The 18,045-nt window shown below is 34.5% G+C and overlaps 2 pseudogenes; both read left to right on the top strand.

Annotated features, from left to right (window-relative positions):
- Positions 1-5,281: 5,281 nt before the first annotated feature.
- Positions 5,282-11,704, top strand: LOC142642535 (ubiquinol oxidase, mitochondrial-like; annotated as a pseudogene).
- A 3,240-nt stretch (positions 11,705-14,944) lies between these two features.
- On the top strand, positions 14,945-17,518 carry LOC142642907 (receptor-like protein EIX2; annotated as a pseudogene).
- Positions 17,519-18,045: the final 527 nt, after the last annotated feature.

Genomic DNA, 18,045 nt, shown 5'->3' with positions numbered 1-18,045 from the left:
ATATATATATATATATATATATATAAATATAATAAATGTTTTGTTCATTATGTTTGACAAAATAAGTAATGTTCAAATAATTTTGTATCATAATTTTTTTTTTACAGTATCAAGGTGATTTATGGTTGGAATAAAATAATATTACTTCTATAGGAATATTTGCATTAATCATAAAGAATGTAACGCTACAAATTATTTTGACCAAACATTATGAAGCCAAATTTGCACAATATTGAAGTTTCAGCTGCATTGGTAATTAATTTCGACACCCTAATAAGATTTTTTTTAAAAAAAATACAACTAATAACACAATTTTATTCTAATTTGCTGAAGTGATAAGTTGTGAGTGATGAAAAATAAAAGTGATATTAATTGTTGGATCCATATAAAAATCATTATTTATTATTTACAGCTAGCATGTAGCCCACACTATGTGCAACTACAATTCTACATACACCAAGATTTGCACATCATATGTTTAGCTATAATATTTTAATATTTGTAGGTTGTGTTTTTTTATTTTAACTCTCTTTTGATTGTATCTTATATTTGTTAAGGTACATTTTTTTTCACCTAATATTATTTAAATACTATCTATTTGTTTTAAAAAATAACATCACCAACAAATTATTGGGCTTCACCAAAATTTTTATGCTAGCCCACAACTATTCTTCCTATCGCCATAAAATTGGGCCACAAAAATGAAGCTCTCAAGATCCAATATTTTTCATAAAGCCTATAATTTAGACTCACCCCTAGATTATTTATTAAGCAAGTTGAAATTTCATTCTTTTTAAAGAAGCCCAAAATGCCTATGCTTAGCAATATTTGAAAAAGCCCATGAATCAACTCATGGCAAGACAATTTTATGGCATTCAAGTCCATAATCAAAGCCCATGAATCAACTCATGGCAAGACATCCTTATGGAATTCAAATTCATAATTAAAGCCCAAGATTCAACTCATGGCAATACATCTTTATGGAATTCAAATCTATAATCAAAGCCCATGACTCAAACCTATGACAAATTATTAAAGCCCGTTGTTACACGGCACCCTAAAGCTCATTGCTACACGACACCCTAAAGTCCATTGCTACATGACACCATCAAAAGTCCATTGCTACATGACACCAACAAAGCCTAACTTACGTTGGCAATATAAAAAAACCCAGTTTTTACTAGCAATATTTAAAACCCAATTTACATTGGCACCATTTTAAAGGCCCAAGGATATTAATACTTGGCAAGATATTATATTGTAATTATTTAAAGTCCAATGATGAACAATGTTTTAACTTCTTAAACATATTACTATAATAAGCCCATCAAATTTATGGCAACTATCTATTTTCAAAACCCATGGCAACCATTTTAAAACCTATGGGAAGTTATGATTATTTATCCTAGACCTATGACGTCTATTTCATAAAATCAATTGGATAATAAAATTGTTTAATTTTCACCAACACATCCTCAACAATCCCTCTCGGCTCCCTTACAGAGCAGTCAGCCAACTCTAGAGTTACTGAAGTAGGTTTTAACTCACCAAGTCCAAGTTTTTGATATACACTAAAAGGGATCAAATTAATTCTTGTCCCAAGATCTAGCAATGCATGCTCCATGATGTAATCTCCAATAGTACAAGAGATCGTAGGACAACCTAGATCCTTATACTTTGGTGGGGCCTTATGTTGGATAACTGCACTTACCTGTTCTATTAAGAATACGGTATTCTTCACATGATGCTTTCTCTTGATGGTGCATAGGTCTTTAATTACCTTGGCATATGCAGGCAATTGCTTAATAACATGCAATAATGGCAAATTTATCTTGACTTAATGCAAATGCTCTAATATCTCGAATGTGGTGTCCAATTTCTTGGGCAATTTTAAGGTTTGTGGAAATGATGGAGGGATTGGGCATTGTTCAATGTCATCAAGCCTAAGTGACTCAGTTTCATCCTTCTCTTTTTCAACTATGGTCTCCTTAGATTTCTTAGTTACTAAAGGAGAACTTTTATCAATCTCCTTACCACTCCTCAAAATGGTCACAGCTTTTATTTCCTCATATTTATCCTTAGAGCCAATTTTTAGATTTTGATTGATGGGATTGAATTGAGTTTGGGAAGGAAGCTTCCCTCTCTCTGCCCCACTCAATGAACTTGTAAGCCTAGTTACATGACTATTGGTCTTACCTCTTCATCTAGCCTAGTGAGCATGGATTCAAACTTTTAATTTTGCTCACTTTGCCTTTGGATCAAAGTACTAAGTGCATCCTTCAAGGAAGGTCTAGATGATGATGATGATGATGAAGCATGTGGTGAATTAAAACTCCTTGGAACAAGAGGATTTAACACATTGTCACTCTTATAACTCAAATACAGATGGTTACACATATTTAAGTTATAATTGTTAGTATATGAAGAATTATTTGGCCAGTATGAATTAAATGCATGTACTTGTTCTTTTGGCACATTCAAGAATGATGAAAGGGTTGCACATTTATTTGTAGCATGGTTTATCCCATGATAGATTTTACACACCTCCATTGGGTCCTTTCTAAAGGTAGCACTAACACTCTTACTTCCTTTCATTTTGAGTACCTCAATTTCTTTAGTTAACATACTGATTTTTGCACTAATGTTATCATCTTCCCTTAACTTGAAAACACTTCCACTAGAAGTGGTAGTGTTAGTTCTAGTCCTATCAGTGGAGTCCATAGGGCTAGATCCAGTTCATGTGTTAGAGTTTTCAGCTATCTCATCAAGATAATCCATTGCATCTTCGAGTTCTTTTTGTAAAAAGTCACCTCCGCATGTGAGTTGAACAAACTGTCGGCCCCTAGGTGTAAGTCATTCATAAAAATAGCTAACCAACCTTCAATCTTCTTGCCTATGAGTTGGGCAAAAATTGAAAAGATCTTTGTACCTTTCCCAAGCTTGGTATAAGGTCTCATTTTCTCTTTAGACAAAACTAGCTATCCTTCTTTTTACTTGCTGGACTTTATGGGGAAGGAAATGTTTCTTAAAAATCTCTTGGGCCATCTCTCCCCAATTACCTATAGACTTAGGTTTCAAGGTGTAAAGCCAACTTTTTGCCTTATCCTTAAAAAGAAAAAGGAAAAAAAAACATAACTTAGCAGCCTCAATAACATTTTGTGCATAGAAACTACTAATTACCTCTTCAAAAGCTCTAACATGGACATAAGGATTTTCATTTTCTTGTCTCCTAAAGTCAGGAAGTATTGCTAATAAACCTTGTTTCACTTCTACATGTGGTGCATTAGGTGGAAACATGATGCATAAATTAATAGAATTTTATGTGGGATGCAACAGTTCATACATAGTTCTTCTATTCTCCTCATGATTATTATGTGTTTCATCACCCATTATTGATGAACTAGGTGAAGGCAAAGGTATGTCAAAAAGATTACTAAAGTAAGTTTCAAAAATTTCTAATTTACCTCTCTTGTTTCTAACCCAAATGCTCATGCAACAATGAATGCACAATCAAATCAAATCAAACTTAAAATAAAAAAAAAAACATAAAAAAAAATAAGGGTAAAGAAAATGGAACGAAGTTACCAATAAAAGAATTTCCACCAATTGTGCTTTGCTCCCAAAAAGTGCCTCTGAACACGCAACAACTCCCTAGCAACGGCGCCAAAATTACTTGCTCACTCCCAAGTGCGGGAGATCGTAGTAGTATAATTCTCAGAGTACTGAGGTCGAACCAAAAGATTGATTACAGTGATATAGATAGATAGATACAGTTTAGAGATACTATTACTACTACAATTACTTTCTGGTGCCCAAACCCTAACTAACCTTGACCCGGTAATGGCGCCCAAGTTTGGCTTGGCGGGTGGGATACCGGAGCGAAGGGTCCGACCCATTGGGAATGCTATCAATTCGCGGCAGTTCAAGAATGCTCTCAAGCAGTCCACCACACTTCTCTCCAAATTCCCTAACTCACCTTACGCTCTTGTAATGTTTCATTTCCTCTCTTTTTTGCCTTTTGTACTGTTATAGCTTGTGGTGTGTGTATATATTTATGCAAGTTGCAATGTTATACTTTATTGTTAAAATTGCTTGGATTTTGTTAGCAATGTAGATTATTTTCTGTGTGTTAATTTCCGTTTACAAGTTTTTGCTGTTTTGGTTTAACTTGAGAGATAATAAGATTGAAGTTGGAACATTCAAATATCAATTTCTTATTTCTAGGCTTGAAGAGCTCAATAAATGTTTTAATATGATATTTCATTAAAGTAGATAAAAAGAAAATGCACAAATGGTAATGTTGAAATGACATTTGTGACGGCATTGATTCCGTTCGGCAAGCGCTTAAAGCTCTTATTTTAGAAAGGATGGGGAAACCCAATGAAGCGCTAAATGTTTGCTTAAGTGCCAATGATTTGTCGTATAAGAATGACTTTGTTTTGATGGACGAACTCACTCTCAGCACGTTGCAGATTGTTTTCCAACGACTTGATCACTGTCATTGTTTGTTTTGATGCTTGAAGTAAACCTGTTTATAAAATTTCCTTAATTAAATGCATGATTGCTCCTAAGTTCTTCCAATCCCCTTAAGTCAACTTTCGTTGCCTGAGCGACTAAAGAGATGTTTGATACATACACTTAAAAACTGAAAATATATATGAAAATGCGTGTAATATTGTTTAAAAATTAAAAACATGTGTATTAGCATGATACCAAACCGGCCTAATTTCCTGACAGCTCCATTTTAGTAACATGTGTCGCATGGTTAGCCTGCCACATAACAATCATCACTGTAATTCACACTTTACCTACCGATCTTGACCTCGACAGCTCCTCCTATCAAGTTGGAATGAAAATGAGAGTAGATTTGTAATTTCAAAGAGAAGACAAGGGTATACTAGTCCATTGAGAATGCCTTTGTCGGACACTCACCGAGAGTTTCGCTCTCAGTATTTTATAGCAGCTCTACTAGTGTACAGCCCAAAAGCATTCTTCGTCCTGTACAGCCCAATCATTTGCCCTAGTGGAGCCGGCAGGAAACAAGTGGGTCCCACATAATCAATCAATTGGATAAATTAACGGCATTCTTCTGCAATTATTTTTCTCTCACAGACAACACGCAAATATTTTCTAAACAAAGAAATTAGTGAGAGTGGAGGGAAGGTTACAGAAATAGAAACAAAAAAATCAGCCGCAGATAATCCGGTTTTCCAAAATGCCACCGTCACACTCCACTCAAATTCCTTTGATCTAATAATCTAAACTCATCTAGACCGTCGGATGCTTTGCCTTGAAGCCCAAGCAACGGCCTAAAAAAGCACAAACCAAACCAAAATCCATACAACGCGAAGCACAGTACACAAACTCCGTGTCTCTTTCTCTCTCTCTCTCTGTTTTTTTTTTTCCTCTCAGACATAAACAAAACTGCTCAGACATCTCTCCGAACTCTGAGGAAACAAAAGAGATGAAGCGGTTTGTGGCGGGGAGTCTGGCGAGGGGGCTGATCAGCCGCGGCGCCGGCGGTGGTTACATGTCGACGGCTGAGATGATAGCGAGGCCTGCTAGAATGCAGGGAGTGATGATGAATAAGCAGCAGAGTCAACGGTACTACTACTGGAGTAGAATGATGAGCTCGGTGGCGGAGAAGAGCAAAGAGGTTGGTAATGGAGGAGGAGTGGAAGCGATCAAGGAAGAAGAGAAGCCGAAGATAGAGAAGAATGGTGATGAGGAGAAAGGAATAGCTATTGGGGGCTTTCAAGGCCTAGTATCAAGAGACCAGATGGTACCGATTGGCCTTGGAATTGTTTCATGGTAATAATTAACTTTTTTTCTTTTGGTGATTTTATGGATCATTGTGTTCTTTTGAATATGAATTGTTTTATGAGTAATTGGCTTTTTGTTGTTGTTGTTGTCGTCGTCGTCGTCGTCGTTTTGACTTGCACTTTTAACTGTTGTACTTGTAATTGACTATAGGTTACTGTTCTGGATTTTGTTGCCTATTGTGCTTTTCTTTTTGACTTTTTTTTTTTCTTGTTTTGGCAAACATATTTATCTAACAGAACTTCACTTTTCTACAACAGTTCTACACAAATTTTTTTTTTTTTAAATTGTAAATCTTAACATGGATTGTTGATTATTATCTTCTTTTTTTCCCTTCTTTTAAGAGATCTTTCAGATTTTACAACTTTTTTTTTTTTAAGGAAAATCTACCATGTGTTGTTTTAAGTGAGTAGGAATAGTGTTGAAATTTTAGTGGATGAACCGGTCATGGTTAGTTATATCAATTTTAGACCAACCTTCTTATTCAAGTGGGGTAGCATTTTGGTGGTTTAATATCTACCTACATCAAAAATTGATTTTTGGTCTGATGATAAAAAAGTGCAATTATTAGAAGCGGACGCCATTGATTGGAATTTTATAAAAAAACAAATGGTAGCATTTTGAGTCTTCAATTCATTGACTGACATAGGCACTTGTTTATTTTGATATGTTACTCACTTTTCTAACCCTCTCTTTTCCCAAATGTTATTGTGACATTTAATTTGGAGATGTGTTCTATATTTCATTATTCCATTCTTTCTGTTCTAAAACAAAAAAAATTTACTTGTCAACCACATTACGTATTATTCTATTCTCTTGTGAGTTTATATTACATGGAACTTCAAGAAATATTTTTATTAAGTGTGCATACTAGTCTTATTGACTGATTTTCTTTTCTGATGTAGCCATGGGACTCTTATGAGGCAGACTTGTCAATAGACTTGACAAAGCATCATGTGCCAAAGAAGTTTTTGGATAAATTTGCGTACAGGACCGTGAAACTTCTTAGAATTCCAACGGATTTGTTTTTTAAGGTAAGTTGCCTTTGTTGTGTGTTGTATTGTATTCATCAAAAAGCATACTTAACTTTTACTCTTGTTATTTTTTTTTTCTTTTCTTTTTTCCTAGCGAAATATTTTTAACACTGGCCGTGTATTTCCTAGAGTGTAAAGACTCTTCTTTTAGGTAGAATCCAAATTTTGCGAACTCAAGAATGCTCTGTTGGAAGTATTTTTGTAGTGATAGTGATGTAGCCAACTGAGTTCAAGGAAAAATATATAAAATCAAATGACAAGAAGACTCAAGAATTGTGGTCTAGTTTTGGTGTGAGGACTCTTTGGCACCGCCCATAGACTACTTTTGTTACTATTGAGTCTTAGTATCAAGTTTATCTACTTAGATTGTTGGTGGTTCACTTTTAATTATGTTTTAAAGTGAGGTTATTTGGTAATTTTCAAATTTTCTGGAATAGGTTATATAATATTGTTGGCCTATGACTCTTATTTTATGTTCGAGACCTTTTTTATATTTGGTTTTAGTAGTTTCTCACTTGGTTTAGAAGTTTTTTTAGTTACTTTTATATCTTGTTTAGGAGCCTTATCGATGCAACCGTGGAATATTTATTTGTTCCTATTTTACAATTTGTCCATTTATTGGGTCAATGTTTGAAGTCCATTTGAAGCAAGATGTATTTTTAACATCATCATAAATTTTTTGGACTCTTCTTAGAATTGATTTTTTTTTTTTTTTTAAATTTCTATGATATCTTTGATTTCTTTTTTTTTTTCTTTTTTTTGCATAATTCAGGAAGAATGTTTGACAAATTTTTTATGCTTTCCTCTGCCTTGTCCTTTTAGCAGGATGGTGCTAGTTTCATTTTCATTTCTTAATCCCCCATCCCCTTGTGATTTTGACTTGTTCTCTTATATCATTTGTTTTTGCTGTCTCTGGGCCCCATTTTTCTTAAGATCTTTCGAAATATATAGTTGAACATTTTTGAAGTACTGATGCCGAGGGAGCTTAATTAAATTTATGAAATTGGTAAAACGTCTGATGCAGGTGTCCACACTAATGAATGTCAATAGGAATAATGCATGTTGGGCTCACATTCTCAACAAGCTTAAGATGTGGTGTTGCTATCATGAATATTGTATTGATAGGCGGACCACTAAAGATCAATTTTAAAATAGTTGCATATCTTTTAGCCTGCTCTTATGGAGAGCCTTATGTTCACCACTGACGTATATCTGCATAGAAGCTAATTAAATTTTTATGTAAGTCAGACTGAGTTAAGGTTCATACATACCAAAAGAAATTACTGTGCAAAACGGGAAATGTAATTTGGATTACTTAGTCATGCAGAGTGTTACAAGCCAGTTATTGATTATTAATAATACAGAGCACTAGAACTACATACTTATGCCTGTCGAATAAACAAACATTTTAGGAATTATTCATGTTTCTCTAATCACAATTTGAGACAAATATGTGAGATGGGAAAGTGGGGAAGTTAGTTATACTGAAGAAGAATGGATCACTCTATACATGGAAAGTTGTTGTAGTTGAAATAGAAATACCATAATATGTTTATTTAAAAATATATATATATATATAATAATTAAACACTATGTGGCCTGAGTGGCAGCTGATGTGACTTCCTAAGTAAAGACAAATAAGGTGCACACAAAGTTTTTTTTTTTTTGTGCATGTGTGCATGCGCTTTGTATGGTTTAACTTACTGATGTAGATGCAATGAGATGAAGATAAGTGACCTCCTTTAATGTGTAGGGAAGATCTCTTGATAGTTTTTTGTTCCTAGATTCAAGTTCTATTCATTGCAATTGTATGTTGGTTGTCCCTTCTTTTCAGTGGATGTACCAAACTTTAACACTTGAATTGTTCTTCTATGGGGACAGCATGTTTTAGCAACCATTGTGTCTGCTTCTCAATATTGCTGCCAAAGTATATGTTTGTGAGTTTCATTTTGTAAAATATCTTGCAGAGGCGGTATGGTTGTCGTGCAATGATGCTGGAAACAGTGGCAGCTGTTCCTGGTATGGTAGGAGGAATGCTGCTGCACCTAAGGTCTCTCCGCAAGTTCCAGCAAAGTGGCGGTTGGATCAAAGCCCTGCTTGAAGAAGCAGAGAATGAGAGGATGCACTTGATGACCATGGTGGAACTTGTACAGCCCAAGTGGTATGAAAGACTTCTGGTTCTCACTGTGCAGGGAGTCTTCTTCAATGGTTTCTTTGCTGTATATCTTCTCTCCCCCAAACTGGCCCATAGAATTGTTGGTTACCTGGAGGAGGAAGCAATACACTCATATACAGAGTATTTGAAGGATATTGATAGTGGTGCAATTGAAAATGTTCCGGCTCCTGCTATTGCAATAGACTACTGGAAGCTACCCAAGGATGCAACCCTTAAGGATGTTATAATTGTAATTCGTGCTGATGAAGCTCACCATCGGGATGTTAACCATTTTGCTGCTGTGAGTATTACTTTCCTTTCCCATGATCATGCTCTATATGTTTTTCACAAATTTGTTTCTTCACATTTGTTATGTATATAATTTCCAAATGTATCTGGTCACCTAAAATATGTCATTATGTTTTATTCTCCATTCTATATAGACACATAACTTGCACGGTACATAAGCTTTTTTAAAATCTATTGCTGATCCAGAGATAATATGACAAATGAGAGATTTTGCATGGGAAAACTTTTAAAGCATCACCTGAACTTTGGGTCAAAATCAAATAGACCCCTTGTACTTTGATAATTGTATAATCAACCCTTCTGTTAGCTTTCTGGTAATATAATGGATGGAAAATGCTACACATGCACTGCATCTCAATAAAAAAAATTATTTAATTAAACTTTAATAATAATAATAATAATAAAATTATTCTAAATCTCATTAAAAATTTTCCCCTCCCATATTTTTAAATTAAACTTCGATATAAATATTTTTTTTTTTGAAATTTCCCAGTTTGTAAATCTAGATTTAGTCACAGAGTCATATTATTAAAAGAATTAATTTGAAAACAGAATATTTTACACCCAAATATGTATGGAGGTTTAAAAAAAAAATCTCTAAAACTGTTTCTCCATGTGTTATGCATCTTTATATCTTGCTCTTCCTAAAATATCTTCCCAATTTCTGGCATCTTGTTTTGCTTAGAAGAAAATGGTTTTCTTTATTTATTTATGGTGAAGTGAATTCATTTCTAATTGAGATCCACTTTTTTATCTGTTTTATTTATTGGCTTAGAATTTGAGTTTTGTCACTGGTTATCCAATCGCATGTGTCAATTCATAGCATTTTGTTTCATACTTTTAGCCTGCCATTTTTAAATAAAATTTTATTTTTCAATGACCTGGATGCTAACTCATTTTGGTGTTAAAGGCTTTTCCTAAGGTTGGTGAACCAATAGGGGAGATTTTTTTAATGAAATTTGTAGGGATATCATGTTCATGGTGTAACAACCCTTTGTATTGTATGAACAGCTTCCTATCTTTACTTGGGATGGTGACTTTGGTCACGTAGGCTAGCTGATGGGGTATTATGAAATTCTGTACGTCACAAATAGGAGAATTCCGTCATTACAGTCATCATTATATGGTGCCTAAACAGTATCAGTTTCCTCCTTTTACTGGATCTTTTCCATAGAACATATAAACACTTGATAATAAATGTCTTTTTTGTTTGGTTAACAGTTAGTTTTACAAATTTGATCTACAATTGTTTAAATTTGATCTGCATATTTTTACCTACTTTTTTCTTTTGAACGCTTTGCCTACTTTTTTCTGAAAATACAACTATGATTTAACTTAATATCATTGAAAAATGTGTTTGATTGGACATCATTTGCTTTGGTATTTAGTACTGTATTGGTTACAAAGACAGACAAGACGCTCTATGGCTTCCAAGTATGGGTGGAGGGTGAGGCTGAGCTGCTGAGTGCATGTGTAAATTACCAATAAAAAAAACTCAACATAAGCTAAGGGCTGAGTCAGCAGACCCTTGATCAGAATGTTAACATTTGAGTTAGGATATTTGCTGACGTCTTCCAATTTAGGTCTCTCACCAATCACTCTGTACTAAGGGGATAGGAAGGCAGCCCAACTGAGGCAAAAAAAAATGCTGTTTCATTTTTGTGTTTTCATTTTAAATTTCAGTTGTCAAATAATTTACTAATTTTGTCTCTTTAGTATCTCCTAGATTTTGTTTAGAACACAACAGGAGTTTGTTTGATTACATCTTTTTATTTTTCTTTTTGTGATTTTATAATGTTCCATCTTCGTTTCAAAAAAGACAGGTAAATAGAAAAGAGATATGGAATATTGTAAATTTCTTGAATTAGGTTTGACTAAAAGCATACTCATAGCTTTGATGGAAAAATGACTTAGCTTAACTGCATTGAATGTCTCACTGTGAAAGGATAGAGGTGGGTCTTAGGGGTAGTTTTTTAGTCTTGGTAAAATTTATTTGTTCTATGTTTTTGTTATTCTTGGAAGTGTCTAATATAATATATCAAGCATGTCCTTATTTTGTTGAAAAATAATCCTGATGCTTATCTTTCATCTACTTTTTGTTATTGGGTTATGACTGTACTTTCTCTGCAGGACATTCAATTTCAGGGAAAGGAATTGAGAGAGGCACCAGCCCCTCTTGGTTATCATTAAGATGTATTCTGTGAAGATTCAAATAGATAAATTTTCAGACATATATAGTCTTGAATTGCATATGGTGAGGACTTTTGTCTATAGGATCATGTATTGTTTAGTCAGACGAGTTTGAGAGGATGGAATATATGGTATGTGGATTTTTAAATCCAATTTGGTTGAATTTAATGACAGCTTCTCTATAATGGCGATTTGTAATTGCATGTTTTTGTTGTGTCTGTCAAGCATGTCAGTTATTTTTATGGAAGCATGTTAGATGTCTGCAATGAAGATGGGAAAGGCATGTTATTTTCTAAAACAATTGTAAGTGGTGATCAGATGTGCCTGTGGGTTGCCTTTAAATTCATTCTCATTTGCTTCTGCTTCATATGTACGGCATTCATGTTATTATCAAAATTCAATGAATGCTTTAAAAGGTAAATGTATTCACATATACCATGTCAGGGCTTCTCAGCATCTATATATATATAGAAACCATTCAATTTATCTATCCGTTTAGAGAGTATTACACGGATCAGTGAAGGCATTTACTTTCAGATTACAATTTTTGGTCCCATGGGTGCTCAATGATCAGTTAAATCTATCGTTTCCTGTCTTTGGGCAGTTGTTCTGAATTTTGCATTATCCTCTGGCTGTTAAAAGGGTTTTTTGATAGGAAAATACACTCTCATACTCGTGTATTGGATTGAATTCATGATTTCATTTCCACTTTAGCGAAGAGGGACCTCATAGCTATAGCTAAATGTTTATGATAATCGGACTATTTTATTTCCTGTGTGCAATCAAGTCATTCAAGTATCCTAAGCGGAGGACAAGAGTGTTGATGCTGGATTTGAGCTGGAGCCCTGGGTGGTCACATCCCAACCAACCACAAAAAAGGACAACGATCGAATATCCTAGAAACCAAAAAGGATGTGCTGCAGGGTTCTTCAAATCTGTTTATCTTATTGTGTCACGAGTTCATTCAATCTTAGCCTTATTTTTGTCATAAGTTAATGCGCATGCGGTTGTTTACCTAATAATCATGTAGGATCTTAGGCAAACATGTCTTTGGTGTTAACCTATATATGCAGGAGGTGTTCCTAGAACTAGAAGTAGTGATTGATCATATGAGCACACTTGTCAGCATCTCGAACATCAATCTTGAAGGTCAATTTTGATTTCAAGTTTGGAATGTCAAGTTTAATCGCAGAATTGTACTTTTGAACGCGTGCACGCGTGCACCATGCTGATCTTGGCAGAATTCTTGAATACCATCATGGAATGAGACAATCAAAAGCAGCTTGCAATGGGTCTTCATGTCTAGATCATTCATCCCTAAGCTCTCAACGGGGCACCTTATAACTTGTAGGAATTTCTTATTGTCCCTTCAGCAACTCAAGTGGTAAATGAAATATCTGCATTTACATGGTATAACTATCAACTCTTAGAAAATGAGATATGGTTACCACCTTGATTAACAAGTAGAGCGGCCCTAACAGTGGAAAATATTGCATAATGGATCAATGGTCAACAAGTCAAAAAAAAAGAGCCAGATTTTAGATGATTCTGACATTGATGAATAATCTCTACGCGGTTACTTGAAAGATGGAAATCCACTACAACGAAAATCCACTACAATGTATTTTGTTCAAATCTATATTTGAATACCATCATGGAATGAGACAATCAAAAGCAGCTTGCAATGAGTCTTCATGCTTGGATCATTCATCCCTAAGTTTTCAACAGGGCAACTTATAACTTGTAGGAATTTCTTATTGTCCCTTCAGCAACTCAAGTGGTAAATGAAATATCTGCATTTGCATGGTATAACTATCAACACTTAGAAAAATGAGATGTGGTCACCACCTTGATTAACAAGTAGAACCACCTCTAACAATGGAAAATATTGCATAATGGATCAATGGTCAACAAGTCAAAAAAAAAGAGCCAGATTCTAGATGATTTTGACATTGATGAATAATCTCTACGTGGTTACTTAAAAGATGGAAGTCCACTACAATGTATTTCCTTCAAATCTATATTTGAATACCATCATGGAATGAGACAATCAAAACCAGCTTGCAATGGGTCTTCATGTCTGAATCATTCATCCTTGAGTTTTCAACAGGGCAACTTATAACTTGTAGGAATTCTTATTGTCCCTTCAGCAACTCAAGTGGTAAATGAAATATCTGCATTTACATGGTATAACTATCAACACTTAGAAAAATGAGATGTGGTCACCACCTTGATTAACAAGTAGAGCCGTCCCTAATAGTGGAAAATATTGCATAATGGATCAACGGTTAACAAGTCAAAAAAAGAGAGCCAGATTCTAGATGATTCAGACATTGATGAATAATCTCTACGCGGTTACTTGAAAGATGGATGTCAAATGAACCTAACACAACATCCCATCACTTGTGTGCGGTGAGCATTGATCTTTGGGAGTTTTGCTTAAAGATGATATTCTACTCAATCACATGACATTAAGAGCACATTCGCATGATATTCTACTCAATCATGAGGCTTAAGTTCATATATTTTTGGTCTTACATGAAATTATGTCACATGATGGAAAATATTGCATAATGGATTAATGGTCAACAAGTCACCCAATTAAAAAACAAAAGATGTCAATAAGACAAATGCTTAATGATTTTGCTATTGTTGAAGAATCTCCACGTGGTTTCATGAAAGATGATCGTCAAATGAACCTAACACTACATCTCTTCACTTGTGTGTGCTGAGCATTGATCTCTAGGGGTTTGGCTAAAAGCATATACTATCACTAATTTAATTATGTCATTAAGAACACATACACATGACTTGAGATTGTACTCAATAATGAGCCTTAAGTTCCAAAAAAAATTTCCTTAACATGAATTTTTGGCCCTACATGAAAATTATGTCACGTGGTAGAAAATATTGCATAATAGATTAATAGTCAACAAGTCACCCAATAAAAAAAAAATTCAATAATTCAAATTCTAGATGATTACGATATTTATGGAAAATTTCTACATTATTAGGTGAAAGATGGTTCTGAAATGAACCTAATACTACGGGTCTGTTTGAGAACAATTATTTAGTTGAAACTGAATATTTTTGGCTGAAAGTATAGAAAAAAAAAAGTCAAAAATTAGTTAAATAGTACGATGAGACTTATAAATAGTACTAACTGTATAATGAGACTCTCAAATAGTATAAAAAAAAAATCTACAAAATTTAATAAATTTCTTCCCAAACGGACGGTACATCTCATCACCTGAGTGGTTAGCGTTGATCCTTGTGAATTTGGCTTACAATAATATAAAAGCATTAGTCAACAAGTCAAGGTCTTATTAAAATAATATAATAATAAGAAAAATGAGAAAGGCTTTGAAGGATCACTATATATATATCATGACGAGTGACAATATACTCATACTTCAGATTTTCTTCCTTCGTTACAATGGCCGCCTGTTTTGCAACTCTTCATGTACTTTTCTTAGTATGGTTCCTTCCTGCTACCTTCAATTTAAGCTTCTTCTTCTTCAAAGCAGAGTCAATCTTAAATGTCTCTTGCAATGAAAAAGACAAGCAAGCCCTTCTAACCCTCAAACGTGGTCTCACTGATCATGGACACGTCCTCTCATCCTGGTCTGACCATAAAAATTGTTGTATATGGGACGCAGTTTTCTGCAACAAGAAAACTGGCCGAGTCACTGAGCTCCGCCTCAATAATTCGAGGTTAGGGGGTGAGATTAGTGGTTCGTTGCTCCAATGAGAACAATTGAATTACTTGAATTTGAGTCACAATGACTTTAATTGTACTCCGATCCCAACTTTCCTTGGTTCAATGTTCAATCTCACACATCTTGATCTCTCAAGTGCTAACTTCTGTGGACTCATTCCTCATCAGCTTGGGAACCTTTCTAGCCTTCGCTATCTGTCTCTTGGAGATAATTCTGACCTCTATGTAGATAACCTTCGTTGGATGTCTAGTCTCTCTGCCATTCAACACCTTGGCCTAAGTGATGTCGACCTTCACAGAGAAGTTGATTGGCTTCAAATAATGAGTAAGTTCCCATCTCTTTCAGAGCTATACTTGTTCGATTGTCAGCTTGATAGCCTAAATCCATCTCTTGGATTTGTCAATTTCATGTCTCTTCGATTCCTTGTTCTTTCTGGAAATCATTTCAATCATGAAATACCTAATTGGTTCTCTAATCTCAGTACAGGCCTCTTAAGGCTTGACCTGATGAATAGTTTTTTGAAAGGCGATATACCGCCTAGCATTTTCAATTTAGAGAAATTAGAATTTCTTGATCTCGGACTTAATTCTTGATCTCATATAAGAACATTATTCCTTGACCAAAATCAGTTGAATGGCACCATTCCAAAGAGTCTTGGGCTTCTCTCTAAGTTAGAGGTGTTGTATGTCGAAGACAATTCTTTAACAGGTACCGTAGATGCAGGGCATTTCAGAAAACTCTCAAAATTAAAGCATCTCTATATGTCTGGAGTACCTTTGTCCTTTAATGTCAATTCCAATTGGGTTCCCCCCTTCCAACTTTACTATGCCTACATGAGCTTAATAAATATAGGTCTCAATTTTCCTTCATGGCTACAATCACAAAGATCCCTCACACTTTTAGACATGTCTATGTCAGGAATTTCAGGCAAAGCTCCAGGTTGGTTCTGGAATTGGACTTCAAACATTACATTTATCAATTTGTCTAACAACCACATAGAATTTGATGTATCAGACATTTTTCTGAGTTCTACTATCAAAGTGCTCAATATAGCTAACAACTCATTTTATGGACCAATTTCTACTTTCTTATGCCAAAAGAAAATTAGAAAGAATAAATTAGAGGTTTTTGATGCATCAAACAATCTCTTATTAGGAGAACTCTCTCACCACTGGAAGTATTGGCAGTCTTTGATCCATTTAAACTTAGGGAGCAATAATCGAGTAGGTAGAATTCCCAACTCCATGGGGGCATTATTTAACCTCCAATCATTGCGTTTACAAAACAATAGCATCTATGGAGATATTCCTTCATTGTTGAAAAATTGCTCAAATCTGAGGCTTATTGATATGGGTGATAATCATTTGTCCATCATACCACTATGGATTGGAGAAATGATAAATCTTTTAGTTCTCCGTCTAAGATCAAATGCATTCAAGGGTAATATACCTTAACAAATATGCCAACTTTCTTCTCTTAGAGTATTGGATCTTGCCAATAATAGCCTATCAGGATCCATTCCAAACTGCTTGAGAAATATTAACGGCATGGCATTATCAGATTCCTATGATATTTCATTTTCTTATTCTGTGCCTTTTGTATATTGGGATATATATCAATTTTATGTTGAGAATGTTCAGTTGGGTCCCAAAGGGAAAGAAATGGAATACAAAGAGAACCTTAATTTAGTTAGGCTCATAGACCTTTCAAGTAACAACTTGTCTGGATCAATCCCTACTGAAATTTCAAATCTTTCTGAGTTACGTTTTTTGAATTTGTCTCGAAATCATTTGATGGGAAAGATACCAGAAAAAATTGGGAGTATGAAAGAGTTAGAGTCAGTTGATCTCTCTAGAAATCATTTATCGGGTAAAATTCCTCCAAGCATGTCTAATTTGACGTTTCTTAGTCTCTTGGACTTGTCATACAATAACCTCTCAGGTAGAATTCCTTCAAGCACCCAGCTTCAATCATTTGATGCCCTTAGGTACATTGGAAATCCTCAGTTATGTGGTGATCCTCTTCCAAAAAGCTGCACATTTTAGGAACAATCTTTGAATAGATCACCAATTGGCAGTGTTGAAGATGATTTTAAAAACTCTAGCTTCTACATTGGTATGGGAGTTGGATTCGCAACTGGCTTTTGGGCAATTTGTGGAGCTCTCCTCTTTAACAGGATTTGGAGGCATGCTTTTTTTAGATTTGCCGATGAAATAAAAGATTGGATTTATGTGACTATAATGATAAAGATGAATTTACTGGAAAAGCTAAGAGTCTACCTTATTAAGTGAGGCATTGTTATCTAGCCTAAAGGTATTGCTTCAAGTTATATGTCCTTAATATTGTTTCTTTCATGTTAATGTTGTAGTTAGCTACTTTGAATATACAATTTAATTCATAGCTAAATGTGATAGTCATTTGGATTTTATTTCACAAATATGACATAACTTTAACCTTGGTTTATGACATAACAATATTACTAATAATACTGTTCCCTATTTCAAAAATGGGTTTCTCATTTTGGAACCAACAAACTCTACTCAATTGAGCCAAATCTATGACTTTTATTGAATTGAGTTGGGTTTTGATAACAATATTAATCATAAAGATTAAAACGTTCTTTCATTTATGCTATGCTTTTTTTTTTTTCTTTTCTTTTCGTGCTTTTGTATGACCCTTTTGCTCTTTTGCAAAAAATATTCATAGGCTGTGAAAACTCTTGCAATCCAAGATAATTACATTGAAGCAAACATAAATAATTTGTTTCTTTATACCAGATCAGTGTAACTATGACTTTGTCGTTTGAATTATTTCGTTT

This window comes from Castanea sativa, chromosome 7 (genome assembly GCF_040712315.1).
Source record: "Castanea sativa cultivar Marrone di Chiusa Pesio chromosome 7, ASM4071231v1".
In the NCBI taxonomy this organism is placed as follows: Eukaryota; Viridiplantae; Streptophyta; class Magnoliopsida; order Fagales; family Fagaceae; genus Castanea; species Castanea sativa.
Note: the sequence above shows the minus strand (reverse complement) of the source record. Positions and strands in the feature narration are given on the sequence as shown.